Consider the following 16,233-nt stretch of genomic DNA (forward strand, 5'->3'; position numbering starts at 1 on the left):
ACTTCAGCATCAGTCCTTCCAATGAATATTCAGGGTTGGTTCTCAACCAGGGGCAATTTTGTCCCCTAAGGGATATCTGATAATTTCTGGAGACATTTTAAGTTTTCACACCTGGGGTGGATGGGATAATGACAGTTAATGGGTAAAACCCAGGGTGCTGCTGAATTCCTGCAATGCATTGGACAGCCGCCCACAACCAAGAATTATTGAGCCCAAATGGCAGTAATGCCAACGGGAGAAATTTTTCTCTAGGTGCAGTGGGAAAGGGTATCATGAGTGATTACCATGACTGGCGCAGTGGTGGGAGGAGGGTACTGAGAACACGTGGGGTCTCTGCCGGGAGCCAGCGTGAGGAACTCCGCCCATGGCAAAGGTCATGAGGAAGGAGGCTTCGGCATACACAAAGGTGGGATCGAGCCTCAGGAAACCCCCTGTTCCCGAGCATCTACCCCCAAAACCAGAGTCTGTTTTATGCTCTCACCTACACCTCTGACTTAATGGGGGGCTCTCCCCCATCACCATTTCTCTCGGAGAAGGAGTTAACTTGCAACTCCAGTTAATAAAAATTCCTGGGTGTGACAAGAGTGTTTCAACTTACAAACTCTTCTGAAGGTTCTCTAGCCTGCCTGAGTGGGTTTGTCCAGCCACATGTGACTGTTTACAGCCTCCCAACTGTGAGAGGCATGAGATGCTTTAAACTTTCTATATACAGACTCTTTTGAGAAGTTAGAAAATTATTAGTATAGTATAGTAGATTGATTAGAAATTATATTGGTGAAAGGTTTTTCATTTGTTGAGCCAATATTTGCTGCTAAATCTCCATATTCCCTGCCCTTATAATAAATATAACTAGCATATAGGAGAAATAAATATTAACCTTTAAGATTAATCATGTTAAACCTTAGGCTAAGTAAATTCCTTTCTTGATTGTAACATGCTACACCCTCACCCTATAAGAATGCAACTTTATTTGGAGGGTGGTGCCTGGTTTAAGAAAAAAATCACCCCTGGAAAACATAAGTTTTCTGGTTGACTGACCGTTATCAGAAAGGGCCATAAAATGTCAGCAGGCCTCATGGCCAGAAGATGATGTAAAACCCCTAAGACCTTTGTATAATTTTATATGAAGCACCTGATTGTGACAAGGGTCAGGTCTGCTGACCCCTGCATGACTCTGTATTCATCCCTATGTATAACAAAAAGTATATAAGCAAACCTGAAAAATAAAGAAATGGGATCAGTTTCTGGAAAGACTGATTCCCCCATGTCATTCTTTCTTTCCCCTTCTGGCTGAATTCCCATCTGGAGCGTGGGTGCTCACCACGTCTACTTACTTGCCCCAGCTTTTAAGTTCCACGCGAGAAGGAGCCCAAAGAGGGGCACCTTCCAATATTCAAGTGGTGCCAGTGGCCCAACGTAGATGGTGCAAATTCCTTGTCTTGGAATTTTATTGGTATCTCACGTAAACCAAGTTATTCAGCATCTTTTTCTCCACTAATATTTCCTACTACACTATTCTTTTCTAATTTATCTTTATATCTGTAATTAAATAAGTTTTTTCCTAGGACGCCAATTCCATCTCCCCTTCGAATTACCCTGGATCCACTGGGGCTGGACCCCGGCAAGTGGCACCCAGAATGGGCTATTCAAAGGTAGGTTCCCCAAGCAATTAGGGTCATCAGCCCTATTGCCACCCCCTTGGAGCAAGTAGGGTCATCAGCCCTGTTGCTCAGAACAACTAGCATCATCAGCCCTGTTGTTCCCCCAGTGTTGAGTTTTCGGGATGGATAGGACCCCACTTAGGGTGCTGCAGACCCCCCTGTAGGATAGACAGGGTGAGTAGGAGTGGGAAGTGTTGAAGGGTTCTTTGAGCTTTGATTTCAATCTGGACTTTAAGATTCCCATTAAGTGAGAGAAGAGACACTGTAACTCCTGTTGGCCAAACAGGGGAACAGAAACTCAGGAAAGTAACATGAAGTCCTGTGCTTGCTGATCTTGCAGTGCCCTGAGACTTGGGGACCCATGGATGGGGCTCAAGGAGCCCTGTCCCAATTGGAGCTCCCTCTCTGGACTGATTCATTCTAAAAAGCCACTTTTTTTTTCTTGGGGACCCAACCCAGGCCAGGCCTGGGGACATAGTAGAAGAGGAAATGCTCACACCCTCTTGGGCTCCTGGGGGGAGGGGAGAGCAGGAGCCAGTGGGGTGTCCTGGGAGAGGAAAGGGCCATCAGGGAAGCTGCTGAAGAAGCAGGAGGACACTCCCAGATCCTCTCCCCAGTTCCCTGCTGCAGGGTGACCGCCCCTGCCCACCCGACAGAGGACTCCAAGTTTATCCTCTGATGAGCATGAAGCAGGCGTCTGTCCTGGAGAGCTCCAGGCCCAAGGGACTGGGGGGCACCTTATGAACACAGGGGAGGGACTTCCCTGCGGTTCAGTGGCTAGGCCTCCGCACTTCCCCTGCAGGAGGCATGGGTTCGATTCCTGGCCAGGGAAGCTCTGCGTGCTGTGTGGCGCGGCCATAACAACAACAGCAAAAACAAGAAACGCAGGAGGGTTAAGTGAATGTATCATAAAGAAGACTGGCAGCCAGGCCTCTAATATCTAGATGGGAGAATGGAAGGATCTTCTTTGCGGAGCTGACAGATCAGGAGGAAAGATCTAAGGACCCCAACATCCCCTACAGATGCTCAACACGCCCACCCTCTTCTGCGTTTGGCTCTTTACCAAGAGCAGACAGTGAAGGCTCACTGGGCGTGGCTGAAAGCCGCTAATGTGAACTGGAAGACCTAAACAGACACACAGACTGCAGGGACCAGAGCAGGAAAGACAGGCGGCACAGAGAAAATCATAGACAATATAATCATAATAAAATAAAAAATCTCTAGATCAAAAGATAAACAATAATGCATCCACGAAAAAAGAACATGATGCCATAAAAAAGAACCTCAGGGGAAAAGAAGAGCTCTTGGGAAAAAATATGACAGCAGAAACATAAAGCTCACAGTTAAAGCTTCGGGAAACAAAGTGGAGGAAATTTCTCAAGAACGTGTAGCGAAATCAGTCATTGAAGACAGGAGATATATCATGAGACAATAAGAGGACTGGTACAAAGACTATAATATTCAAGTCATAGAAGTTCCAGAAAGAGAAGGAAAATGATGGGAAGGGAATATCAATAAAATACTTTTTGGAACATTTCCCCCAAGTGGAGGGTGTGAACCCCAAGATGAGAGAGACCCCACACGTGCTGAGCACAGGCCAGACTTCTGTCAAGGAAGGTCAAGAGGAAATCTCAGGGACAAGTTGACTGACTTCCAGAGAGTGAAAATGGAGTCACAATCACTTAAAGCTTCTCGTGAGAAACTCTGGAAGGGAGATGATAAAGAAATGAAGCCTTTACATTCTGAAAGAAACGAATCTGCCACCTAAAATTCTAGGTCACACCAAAAATGTAAAGACAACCTTAGACAAACAAGGAGAAAGGTGTCTCCCAACAGCTCTACCTCAGGAAGCTGAGAGAGGAAGCTCTCCACTGACAGCAGCAGTGAAGCAAGAAACAGGAAGACGCGGAATCCAGGAAGCAGGAAATCCAGCTTGGGAGAGATGAGGAGGAGTCCTCAAGCTCATGGGGGGCTGGGCCATGGAGATGGGGGCGGGAATCCCAGAGTGCTAGCAGCAGAGAGCAACACGTCCAGTTTAGAAATGCCAGAAAGTTCCAGGAGAGAATTCTCTCATGATGATGAAATGGATAAAAAGTTAGATGTGAATCAAAGTACTAAGAAAGCTTCAGACAGCTGGCAAAGAAGCTGGAGAAATTAGTGACGGGGCGCAGAAAACTAAGCAAAGGAAGAACTCCGAACAGCTATAATGCTGAATACCAGTGTCATCAAAACGAAGGCACAGCTATCCAGGGAGGGCAGGAGTGAAAGAGTGGGGCAGGGCACAGAGGACAGAGCTTGAATGAGCATTGCATGTGCCAGGGCAGGGAAGCAGTGGAGGACGTCTGACACTGAAAAATACACACAGCGATACACATTTGTCACGGGGTCATCAGGAGCTAAACACAGAAGGATCAGCTGAAGGAAGTGAAGTGGCCATTTCTAGAGAAGAAGGAGGGGAGGGGAGAAGGGCTGGAAATGACCACTTGTCTTAACTAACTTCCTAAACCAGCTTCATTCTCTTAACTAGGAGCCTGGTAACTGATGGAAATTGGAAATTAAAAACAATGCCATGGGCGTGCATGCAAAATGGTGAAATCTGAGTAAAGTCTGTATCCGAGCTACTGATGTTGTGCCAACATCCGTCGCCTGACTTTGACGATGTCCTTTGGTTGCCTGCATGTGTGTGCTAAGTCACTTCAGTCGTGTCTGACTCTCTGTGACCCCATGGACTGCAGCCCGCCAGGCTCCTCTAACCATGGGGATTCTCCAGGCAAGAATACTGGAGTGGGTTGCCACGCCCTCCTCCAAGGGATCTTCCTGACCCAGGGATGGAACCTGCATCTGAGTCTCCTGCATTGGCAGGAGGATTCTTTACCACCAGCACCACCAGTTACTTGAGATGTTATCATGAGGGGAAGCCAGGTGAAGGGTATGTGGGAACCCTGAGATATCTCTGCCACTTCTGTGTGTCAAACGGTTTCGAATTAGTTACATAAACAACAACCAACCTCAGCTTCAATAGGAGACTATGCTGTCTCCAAAGTCAATCTTTGCAGAGGAAGGAAAATGAGGATTCATTACGCGGCCAGGCAGCGTCTGCAAAGAGCGGTGGTTCATTCAGTTGGCTCTCTCCCCGGGCTGTGGCTCTGTGGCTGCAGGCAGTGAGAGAGCTGGGGTACTCCAGGGTCAAGGAGCTGAGTGGTGTCTGCCTGCCAAATTTTCTTGTCCAATCCTCGTGGGACAGATGAACAAATAGGGTAAGGGAGGCAGGAAGAATTGAATCTGGAGTTAGGCAGATCTGAGCTTACATATGAGGACAGCCGGATCCTGGGTATCTATCTATAGCCTAAAATCCTTGGGCAAGAGCCTTGTACTTCCTGACCATTGTCTTCTTCACCTGACTATGAATGTCCAGTGCGAAGTCTGGAAATCAATGTCCGCCCATCCCCAGGCACAGGGCCCCGGCACTTTGCCTTTTTACATTTGATGAACTGTGGCCCAGAGATGTTAAGCTGTTTGCCCCAAATCACACAGCAGAGAAGGGGCCCAGCCAGGAAGGGCGCCCTGTTGGTGTGGGTTTAAAGTATGGCTCCACCAGAAAGCAAACCCTTTGCAGTCTTTGCATGCAGTCAGGTATCTCCAGATCCTGACTGAGCAGTACTGTGGCGTGCAGTCGGGTATCTCCAGATCCTGACTGAGCATCTCCTACGCTCCAGGCAGCATTCTAAGAGCTGAAGGTGCTGCTGTGAGTGAAATCAGTCCATGCCCTTAGGAGGGCGGGAGGTGTCAGACCTGAGATAAGCCAGCCAGCTGACAGGCATGAAGAGGCCTTTGTGAGCGTCAGCTGCCAGAGGGAGGTTCCATCACTCTCCAGTCAGGAACCTGAGCAAGTTTCTCTACAGGGGAGAGGATCCTGGGGTTGGGGGACAGTGGGGTTTGGATTACAGCATCCTGCCCCATGAAGGACTGAGCAGCAAGGCCACAGCCTTGGGGATTAGCTCAAGGATGAGTAAGCTGGAGGCTACTGCTATAGCTTGGGTGTTCGTGTCCCCCTAAACTTTGCAGCACTGAAAACCTAAGGAGATGGTATTAGGAGGTGGGGCCTTTGGGAGATCCTTAGGTCATGAGGTTGGTACCCCCGTGAGTGGAATTAGTGCCCTCATTAAACGGGCCCCAGAGGGATTCCCTGCCCTTCCCCAACGTGAGGATACAGCAAGAAGTCAGCAGTCTGCAATCCAGAAGGGGATTCTCACCAGAGCCTGACCATACCCACACGCCTGTCTTGGACTCCAGCCTCCAGAACTGTGAGGAATGAATTTCCATCATTTACAAGCCCCTCAGTCTGTGATAGTTTGTTCCAGCAGCCTGAATGGACTAAGACAGCTACAGTGGTCATGAGACTAATGCCCCCTTCTCTCCAGACCCCCACGCGGATTACAGGGCACAGCTCCTGATGTGCAATGGATGGCTACCCCTCTCTCCACTCTCTGATTTGTGGCCTAGTGGGGGTCACTGGACTAGGAGTCTGGCCCCCATTCTTCTGCTCACCTGCTGTGTGACCTCAGATGAGCTCCCAGCCCTCTCTGTGCCTTAAGCTCCTCACCTGGACAGTTTGGAGGTTGGACTGCATGAGGTCTAAGTTGCCACTCTTCAAGCTCTCAAGATTTTGGAAAAACATCCATTTATTCAGCAATCAGGGGAAGCTTTGCTACGTCTCTGTGCTGAGATATGGCTGAGCCACAGATATGGATCCTCACTTCTCAGAACCTATGGAGGGATACGGGTTAAGCCGGCAATGACCGAACGACCTCTTGGATGTGGCTGTGAAGGAAGAGGGGAGGGGGCACAGCAAGGTGAGTTTTCTTATTGGTGGAGTTTATGAGGCTGGGGGACGGTAGGTTATAGCAGATGGATAGTGAATAGACCCAAGGAGGAAGGCCTAGGCGACACGGTCCATAAGTACCTCTATGGGTCAGCAGACAACACGGCACTTGCAACCCAGGCCCCCAGACGAGAAGCAGGGCCGAAAGAGTCACCCTCTCAGAATGTCTCCCAGCTCAGTGAAATTCAAGGTGTGTGTGGGGGGGCAGGGAACGAGGGACAGTGGCGTCTCTTCACTGTTTAGACCATGGACTCCAAGAAAATAGCTGAGTGACTTTGTGCCGCTCACTCAACCTCTCTGAGCCCTGCTAAGTTTGTAAAGCGAGGCTGACGGCATCTCCTTCACAGGCTGGTTAGAACAATTCAATGAGATAATACAGCAGAATCATCCACACACACGTGTTCAGTAAGTAGCAGCTGCTCTCAGTCGGTCCGACTTCACTTCCTACCTTCTTCCAGTGTGTTCTTCACAACGCACGGAGAGTGAACTCTGAAAAACACAGACCTATCCTACCTCTCCCACACTTAAAAGCTTGCCACTGTCACTAGGATAAAATCCACCTTCTTCCCCATGGCCTACACAGTCGCACTGGCTGCTGGGCTGTGTCTTGACTATGTCAAGCCCATTCCACAACCTCAGGGCCTTTGCACTTGCTCCCCCCGCCTCCCCCCCCACCTACAGTCTTTATCTCATAAATTATTCCCTGTCAAGTCCTGAGGGGTGTTCTAACAAGAAAGAACAGGATATGCAAAGGCCCTGAGGAGAGACAGAGGTGGGTGAGAGCCAGGAATCCAGAGGGTTTGCAAGGAGGAGAGGGGGTCTGCAAAGTGCTGGGAGGAGCCAAGTGGAGGAGCCTGTGCTAATGGGAGAAGTAGACAAGGCCACTTTGTTATTGTTGTTGGTGGTGTTGACGTCAGCCCAGGTTCAGGGCCGGACACAGAGCAAAGGCTCAGTCCAAGCTGGACGAGCAGTGCTGAGGGAGCGGTCCAGGCATACGCTGGGGAGTATTTCCATGGAAACCCATCACGCTCCCGGCTGATGACTCCAGAGGCTCCCCAAGGTCTCCTATCCTCTGACCCTGGCTGGCCCTGAGCTGATAACACTTCCTGAGCTCTTGCGGGGGGAGTCACTTCCCCTTCCTCTGCGTTTCTCTGGGCCCCAGCTGTTAAGGAGGCTGCAGACTGGGGGCAGGAGTGCTCTTCCTCTGGAAGGCGATCTGCACGCACAGACTGCACGTGGGGCCCAGGCCGCCCCAGGCCAGGCCCCCGCCACCATCTAAGCCCACGTCAGAGGCCCAGTCCGGATGCAGCTGGGCCCCACCTGAGCTTCCAGCAGGAAATGCACATGCCGGCGAGGCCTGGGGAGTGGCCACCCACTGCCCAGACAAAGTAGCTGGACGCAGACCCCTTCCTTGCAAGACTAGACTCGGCAGCCAGGGTGGACCATCAGCACAAGTGCTCGTGTGACCCCGGGGGATGGAGACCACCGGGCCTGCTGGACAGCCCAGGAAACGGGGTGCCGAGGCAGGACCAGCCTGCCCTGGGGGGGACGTGCTTCCGGCACCAGACTGCACCCTCCGCCGAGGCATATGTGTCTAGATCACACACAGAGATGCACACACAATTGCACGTGGTGAAGATAGATCCAGACATAACAGGCTCTGTTACAGTAAGACAGGAAACACAAAGACACAGCGACACGCAGCAGACGTGTGCAGCACACACAGACCCACACCGTTCGGCGGGGCGCTCTCCTGTGAGAATGTGGCACACAGTCACGCAATGCCACACAAGGCAGACACACACACACCTCCACACAGGCACTCCTCCGCACACATGCAAAGCCGCAGACACATCCCCTGATGCCCCTGACCTCACCTCCCAGATAATTGTGCCAGAAAATAGAAACACCTGCTCCCCACCGAGCCGTCCCCCGGCAGTGGCAGGAGTAGACTAATTAAGCCTTCACAGGAGGCTGGCATTTTCCTGGCAGCCCTGAGGCCCCTCGCTGCCAGAGCAGCCACCAGCCCAAGTGGCCTTTGTCATGGGCCGCAGGGGGCAGTCGGCCTAGCCTCTGTCCCCCTTCTCCCTCTCTGGTCACTGGAATAGGCCCCAACCTTCCTGTCCCAAAGGATCCTTCCGGGGCTGATGGCCTAGCACCAATGAGGGTGCTAGGACAGAACTGACTAAGGGAGGCTGAGACCAGGGTCAACAGACTCCCAAGAACTTGAGGATACTTAGGGACTTAAATCAGCTGTAGACGTGAGAGCTGGATGTCCTCAGCTGCTCTCTGCCTAGCTCAAATGCTAACCCCTGTCCCTCTGGACAGAGGGGGACTCAGTTTCCCTTATTTGTCATCCTGGACTCAGATCCTCAGCTGCTGCCTCTCACATGGGCCTCTCTGCCACCCTGGCCTTTCTGCTCTTTTTCTAACACACCTGAGGTTCACACTTGCCTCAGGACCTTTGCACCTGCTCCGTTCGCTGTATGAAACCCCACCCCCCACCCCGACTCCAGGTCTTCTGTCTCCTTCTCACCTTTCCGATCTCCAGTCAAATGCCCCCTCCTCCAAGAGGCCTGCCTTGCCCTAGTTAAAATATCTCCTCTAAGTGGGCCCCTCAGTTATTTCCCAATTCAGGGGTTCTCAATCCTGGCTGCTTGTTAGAATCTCCTGGGGTGGGTTTGAAAAATCATTTGAGGCTAGGCCCTGTGTAGGCTTAACTAAGAAACTCTGGGTGCTGGCATTAAAAAAAAAAAGCCCCATGTAGTTCTAGAGTGCAGTCAGGACTGAGAATTCTTGGCCCAGAGGCTTTTCAGTTAGTGAGAGGGAAGACGGAAGTTTGCAGCCTCCTTGCCGCCTCCTCATCGTTGCTATTGCTTACCGAGCACCTGCTTTGCAGCGGGCCCGTGTTGCACTATGTACATTAGGATCTCAGCACACACTTGGGTAGCACTTCCTGTGCATCCAGGACAGCTCAGAGGACCTTGCATGGGACAGCTCATGTCATTCCCTTATCAGCCCTACAATGTGGGAACTAGCATCATCCCCATTTTACAGATGAGAAAACTGAGGCCCAAAGAGAGAAAACCTTTCACCCAAAGTCCTGCAGCTGGAAAAATGGCAGAACTGAGGATGTAACCTAAGCATCTGGTTCTTAACTGTGAAGACACAACACTGTAAAGATGTAGAAACTCTGGCTCAGACAGTCAAGAGACTTGAGGATTCAAACCATGTCAGTCTGACTCTATAGTAGAGAGTGCAGACACCTTCATGGTCCCTCATGTCTTTGTCTTCCCTTCTCCCAGAGACCAGCCTTAGTGGCAGCAGGGCAGAGGGGAGATTGGAACCAGCATGGGTCAGCCCACTTGAGTTCCATGAATCAATAATAGGAATAAATGACCTATATATGGCAGCCACTGTTCAAGATACATTGACTTATGTCACCATCAAAGGGACCCTCATTTTACAGAGGAAGAAGCAGGTGCACAGGGGTTAAATAACCTGCCCAAGGTCACATAGTGGGTTGATGCTAAGCTGAGACTTGAACTCAGGTAGGCTGGTTTTAGGGTCTCTGCTTTTAACTCCTGTACCATACTGCCTCTCAGCTCCTGTGGTTACTTAAGCTGCTTGAAATTCACTTTTCTCCTCTATGAAAGGTGCATGTTAGTGCCTACCTCTTTTGGAAAAGTAGAAGGTGAAACAAGAGCACAAACGTATGGACAGGCCCTCGCACAGGGCCCGTGTGTAGTAGGCCTTTGATAGGAGAGGTCACTGCGCAGAGCCGACAGAACCACAAACATCCTTCAGCAACTTGCTTTGACTTTCACACACAGTAAGGGCTGAGCTAACGTGGGATGCGGACGCAGGTGGTGACATTTGGAGGTCTCCAGCCTGCTGATCCCCCAGAGGGGTGCGTGGGCCCAGTAGGCCCCTGGGACCCTGAGCTCCCCATGGACACCTGCAAATGCCTAGAAGCTGCCTGCGTGCATCACCGCTGACCCTCCAATAATGTGTAATTGCTATTGCAGGCAAGTAGCTGTGTTCTCTGGGGTGAGATTTACAAGCAGAGCAGGAAACAGCCGAGCAACAGGCGTGATGGAGACGGGAAGAGAGAAAAAGCTGGGGGACCAGGGGGAGAGGAGCCTTCAGGGAGGAAAGCTGGGTGAATTTGCAACCTGGGTTTTTGAATCCAAACTTTGTTTTATACAATCTGTCCTGCTGCCCCCACCAAACACGTCTGGAAATCCAGCATTTGTGCTTCTATGCTCCATCTCCCGTAAAGGTATGGAAATATATCCATCCAGTGGGCAGTACTGGGATTAAAGCTTTTTGAATTATCTGTGCATGGTATCACTGAAGTCCACAAGCATCATCAAAGATGACGTGTTCGGTGGGTGTGAAGGCAAGCCTTTCAATTTCAGGGCTTCAGCTGCCCATCCCGGGAACGGATCCTCACATACTTTCCTGCTGCTGTTGCTGCTAAGTCGCTTCAGTTGTGTTTGACTCTGTGCGACCCCATAGACAGCAGCCCACCAGGCTTCCCTGTCCCTGGGATTCTCCAGGCAAGAACACTGGAGTGGGTTGCCATTTTCTTCTCCAATGGATGAAAGTGAAAAGTGAAAGTGAAGTCACTCAGTCATGTCCAACTCTTCCCGATCCCATGGACTGCAGCCTACCAGGCTCCTCCATCCATGGGATTTTCCAGGCAAGAGTACTGGAGTGGGGTGCCATTGCCTTCTCCGCACATACCTTCCTAGGTATCTTCAAATGCACACACAGGCTGCTAAGTGTGTCCAGTCAGTTCTACTGTGCCCTCCAAAGATGCCTCAGGAGTTAGGAAAAAGGAGCGCTGTGCCTCACGTGTGCTGTATTTTCTCCTGCCTTCTTACCTCTGCACCTGCTGTTTCCTCTGCTGGGGATGCTCCTTGTCTAGCCAGCCTGGCAAATTTCTCCTGACTCTTCAAGTTCCACTCAAGTATTACTTCTATTGTGAAACCTTCCCCAATTCCTCTTCCACCCGAAACCCCTGCAAAGGCACTTCTCCCCCAGGTCTGAGTTGTCCTGTAAGAAGCTTTGCTGGAGCTCTTCCAGCTCTCTTCTTTTGCGCTCTCCTTCCCAGATCAACTTCAAGTCTGTCATTAGGCCACTAGTGCAGTAGAACAGGGGTTCTTTAAGTGTGGTCCCTGACCCAGCAGCATCAGCACCCTCTGGCCCCTTGTTGGAAGCGCCGGTTCCTGGTCCCGCTACAGACCTACTGAATCAGCAGCTCTGGGGGTGTGCCTCTTTTTCAACAAGCCTTCTAGGTGACTCTGATGTGTGCTCAAGTTTGAGAACCAGTATGGTAGGAAGATAAGGCAAGTTTGGGAACACCTAACTCACAACAGAGGACATACGTATACCTGTGGCTGATTCATGTTAATATACGGCAGAAACAACACAATGCTGTCAAGCAATTATCCTCCAATTAAAATAATTCAGAACAAACAATACAAATACCATCCGGGGGAACATGTGCCAGGCACTTTACCTGTGTTACTTGTCCTCAGCAACAGGTGAGGAAGATACTAATATACCCATTTTACGGATAAGGAAACTGAGGGAGCAAGAGTCCGGCTGAGGCCTCTGGCTCACCGTTGACATCCCATCTGGCCTCTCGAGGCTCTTCCAGGTCTGGCCTTCTCTGAGTTGCCACCTGACGCTGCATTTTCCTCAGGCCCTGTTGATCTCTACCCTCCAGGCCTCTCTCCATGGGCCATGGGCTCAGGTTCCTTGAATTTTGTTTTCCATTTAGAGATCAAAGGAATAGAAATGGTGGACGACAGGCTCACTGGCAAAACAAAACCAAAAAAGCCCATCCGAGGGGAGGGACTTTTATTAACTTAACAGCTGGCGCCAGAGCTCCTCATAGGAAGATATGTAACATTGTTTGGAAAAAATATTTTGACAAGTGTTGGGGAGAGAGGTAAGAACTTTGGGCCTGGTGCCCAAGCCTCAGAGTGAGGGAGGAGGCTGCCCTGCCAGAAGGGAGGCTTCGCAAGCTCCCAGGGCATCCAGGATGGCGGGGGCGAGGAACAATGCAAACAATCGCTAGTATTCATCCATACCCGGAAATGCACTAAGGAACGTGTGCACTCCGCGCTCTGTGCACTGCAGGAACCAAGGTGCTCAATCACAGGAGAAGAGCAGAAAGGAAAGAAAGAGGAAGAAAGAGAAAAAGACAAGCACAGAGCAGAAAAGAACAAAAAAGATAAAGGAACCACCTCCGGTAGCTGAAGCCATGGAAGAAATCTATTAGAAGGCATATTGGAGATGGTTGGATGGCATCACCGACTCAATGGACGTGAGTTTGAGTCAACTCCAGGAGTTGGCGATGAACAGGGAGCCCTGGCATGCTGCAGTCCATGGGGTTGCAAAGAGTCAGACACGATTGATTGACTGATTGACTGATCTGAACTGAACTAGCTACCTATAAGGCAGGGAGCTACAGAGAAAGGAGGCCTGGAATAACATGGCTTAAATGAGAGAAATTTCTTTCTTTTTCAGGAAGTAGCCGAAATGTAATGGTGGTTCTGCTCCATGAATTTTTCAGGCCTTCAGCATATGCTCCAGGAAGGTTCACTGCTCGCCAGCAGGAAGGGGAATAAGGAGGGGAGGGGACGGTCTCTCCCTGCAAGGCCCCCTGGAGGGTGTACCCTTACTGCTGCTCACCCCACCCCATCAGCTGGAGCCTGTTCAACAGCCACACCTGTGGCGAGGGAGGCAGGGGAGTCTAGGTGTGTGCCTAGCAGCCATTAGCCCAGTTAAATAGTCTGTTACCTACGTGAGTGGGGGAGATGCTCCTGAGGGGTAGGGCAGAAGTCTGCCACAGATAGAGCTTGGGGAGCTTACAAAATGAGGTGAATCAGGCTCAGAAAACTGTAGGAACCAAGGGAGGCCACGGGGTAGGACCCACAACCACAGTCATGTTAATAGACAAACCGGCTGGGGCAGGTAGCCAATGCTGCCACTGGGAAGGACATACCATCTGTTCCTCCAACTAGGCATCAGGTTCCAGAGGGGAGAGCTTCAGACAACAGAGGCAAGGTCACAGGTCTGAACTTCAGCTGCCAAGGGCTTTGGTGGAAGGGGAGGGGCTCCAGGTCCACCCACACCTCAGGGACTGAGAATTCTTGCCCAGATAAGCTGGGAGTTGGACTCCTGGCTGCATGGGCCCCACCAAAGAGCAAAAAAAAAAAAAAAAAAAGAAGAAGAAGAAGTCCAGAATGCTTTTAATGTCATTTCTTCCTCATAACCACTATGATAAGTCCTAGTTTTTAAGTGAAAGAGGTTAAATTTACTAGTTGCTTCTAGAGCACCTCCTGAGTTAGGCATTTCTCTAAGCAGTTTACAATTATGAACTCATTAATTTGCCTGCTTCCCTGGTGGCTCAGACAATAAAAAATCTGCCTGCAATGCGGGAGACCTGGGTTCGATCCCTGGGCTGGGAAGTTCCCCTGGAGAAGGGAATGGCAACCCACTCCAGTATTGCCTGGAGAATGCCATGGACAGAGGAGCCTGGCGGGCTGCAGTTCTTGGGACTGCAAAGAGTCGGACATGACTGAGCAACTGACACACAGTAATTTGCCTGAGCCTCAGAAAAACCTTTTAGGACAGATCCAATTAGCACCCCCATTTTATAGAGGGGATTCCCTGGTGGCTCAGACGGTAGAGTCTGCCTGCAATGCAGGAGACCCAAGTTTGACCCCTGAGTCGGGAAGATCCCCTGGAGAAGGAAATGGCCACCCACTCCACTATTCTTGCCTGGAAAACCCCATGGACAGAGGAGCCTGGGGGGCTACAGTTCACAGGGTCACAAAGAGGCTGACATGACTGAGCAACTTCACGTTCACAGAAAGATTTTACAGAGGCACAGAGAGGTAGGGAAGGTGCCCAGGGTGGCACAGCTAATAAACAGCAGTGAGGCTGGGCTTTGGACCCAGACAGTCTGGCTCCAGCCCCCTAGCTGGTAGTCCCTGTACGACACAGCTGGCAAGAGAAGCAGCAGCTGAAGTTATGAGAATGTGCATTTTGTGATAAGGCCCACCCCCCCTCAAAGGTTTTCCAGTAGAAGATATTGCATTCATGAATACTTTATGTAAATATTTGGTGCTTCTCTTCTGGAAATTAAGCCAATTTCACATCAGGATCAGTGAGGCGCAGTTCAGAGGCAGCACGTCTGGGGAGCATGGGCCCAGAAGGAAGAATATCCAGGACAGGTGAACCCCTCCCCTTTCTGCTGTCCTTAGTCATTTCTGGGAATTAGCAAAAGTGGAGAAGGCTTTGAACTTCACTAGGTCTTGGGACAAAGGGCTTAAAGACAATCTCAGGGAGACCTCAGAGGCAAGCTGGCCAGTAACTGTCGTCTGAGTCACCTGAACTCTAAAGCCAGCACGCGAGGGGCTTGACTTCCTGCCCCTACCTGCCAACAGCCAACCTGGGTCTTCAGTCCCTGTGTGCTGCCTGGGAACTGATTTCTTAAATCTGAATTTTACCTGACCTAGACCCCATGACCCCACAGGGGTACTCCAAGCAGGCTGTGACCACAGGAAGAAGGTCGAGAAAAGAAGAAAAAGGGGTCTGCAACATTCATCAACCTGTCCCAGAATCCACCCTGCATGTCCCAGGACTTAGCCCATGCTGCGGGGCCCTGGATCTCGCAGGGACCTAACTGACCTTGGGAGGAAGTAGAAAGGCCCTGAAGGAGCCCAGCTTTAGAGACAATGCAGTAACCTGCTGCAGAGATGCTCGCACCCCTAGCTGTGTAGGTTTAAGAGCTGGGAAGTTGGGAGCTGCAGGTCGTCAGAGGCCCACTGTCCACACACACACGCCTACACATCCGCACGTATGCACACACACACCTGCCCCAGGCATCAAGGAGACCCAAGGTGTCGCTTAACTGAGTCGTACCATACCCCCTGATTATGTCCCCAGGGTCAACGCAGTCCTACTCTCCTGCAAGCGGTAAGAGAGTCATCCCCTTAAAACTCACATGCTGGGACTTCCCTGGTGGTCCAGTGGTTAGGAATCTGCCTGCCAATGCAGGGGACACTGGCTTGATCTCTGGTCCGGGAAGATCCCACATGCCAAGAGGCAACTAAGGCCTGTGCCACAGTTTGTGCTCTAGAGCCCATGGGCTGCAACTACCGAGCCCGCACGCCTAGATCCCGCGCTCCCCAACGAGAGAAGCCGCTGCAGCTGAAGAGTGGCCCCCATTCACTGCAACTAGAGAAAACCTGTGTGCACCAACGAAGACCCACCACAGCCAATAAATGAAAAAATTGTAAAAAAAACAGGCCAAGGGAGTTCATTTCTTAGTAAGGTATGTTCATTATTATCAGTACCATTACTGTTACTCAGCCATCACTTTTTAGTATCTCCAATACCATCCACTACATATCTTCGTCATCTTACAACTGGATTGTATCCTAATAAACCCAGTGTAAATTGAGAATGTCATAAATCAAAGATGCAGTTTTATAGATAACCTACCAAAGATCGTGGCTTAGCCCAATCTACCTTAGGCATGCTCAGAACACTTACAGTTGGACAAAATCATCTAACACAAAGCCTGTTTTATAATGAAGTGTTTGTTGCCTCTCTCATGCAATTGATCGAACGCTGTATTGAAAGTGAAAACCAGAATGGTTGTCT

This window comes from Oryx dammah, unplaced genomic scaffold (genome assembly GCF_014754425.2).
Source record: "Oryx dammah isolate SB20612 unplaced genomic scaffold, SCBI_Odam_1.1 HiC_scaffold_17, whole genome shotgun sequence".
NCBI classification, from domain to species: domain Eukaryota; kingdom Metazoa; phylum Chordata; class Mammalia; order Artiodactyla; family Bovidae; genus Oryx; species Oryx dammah.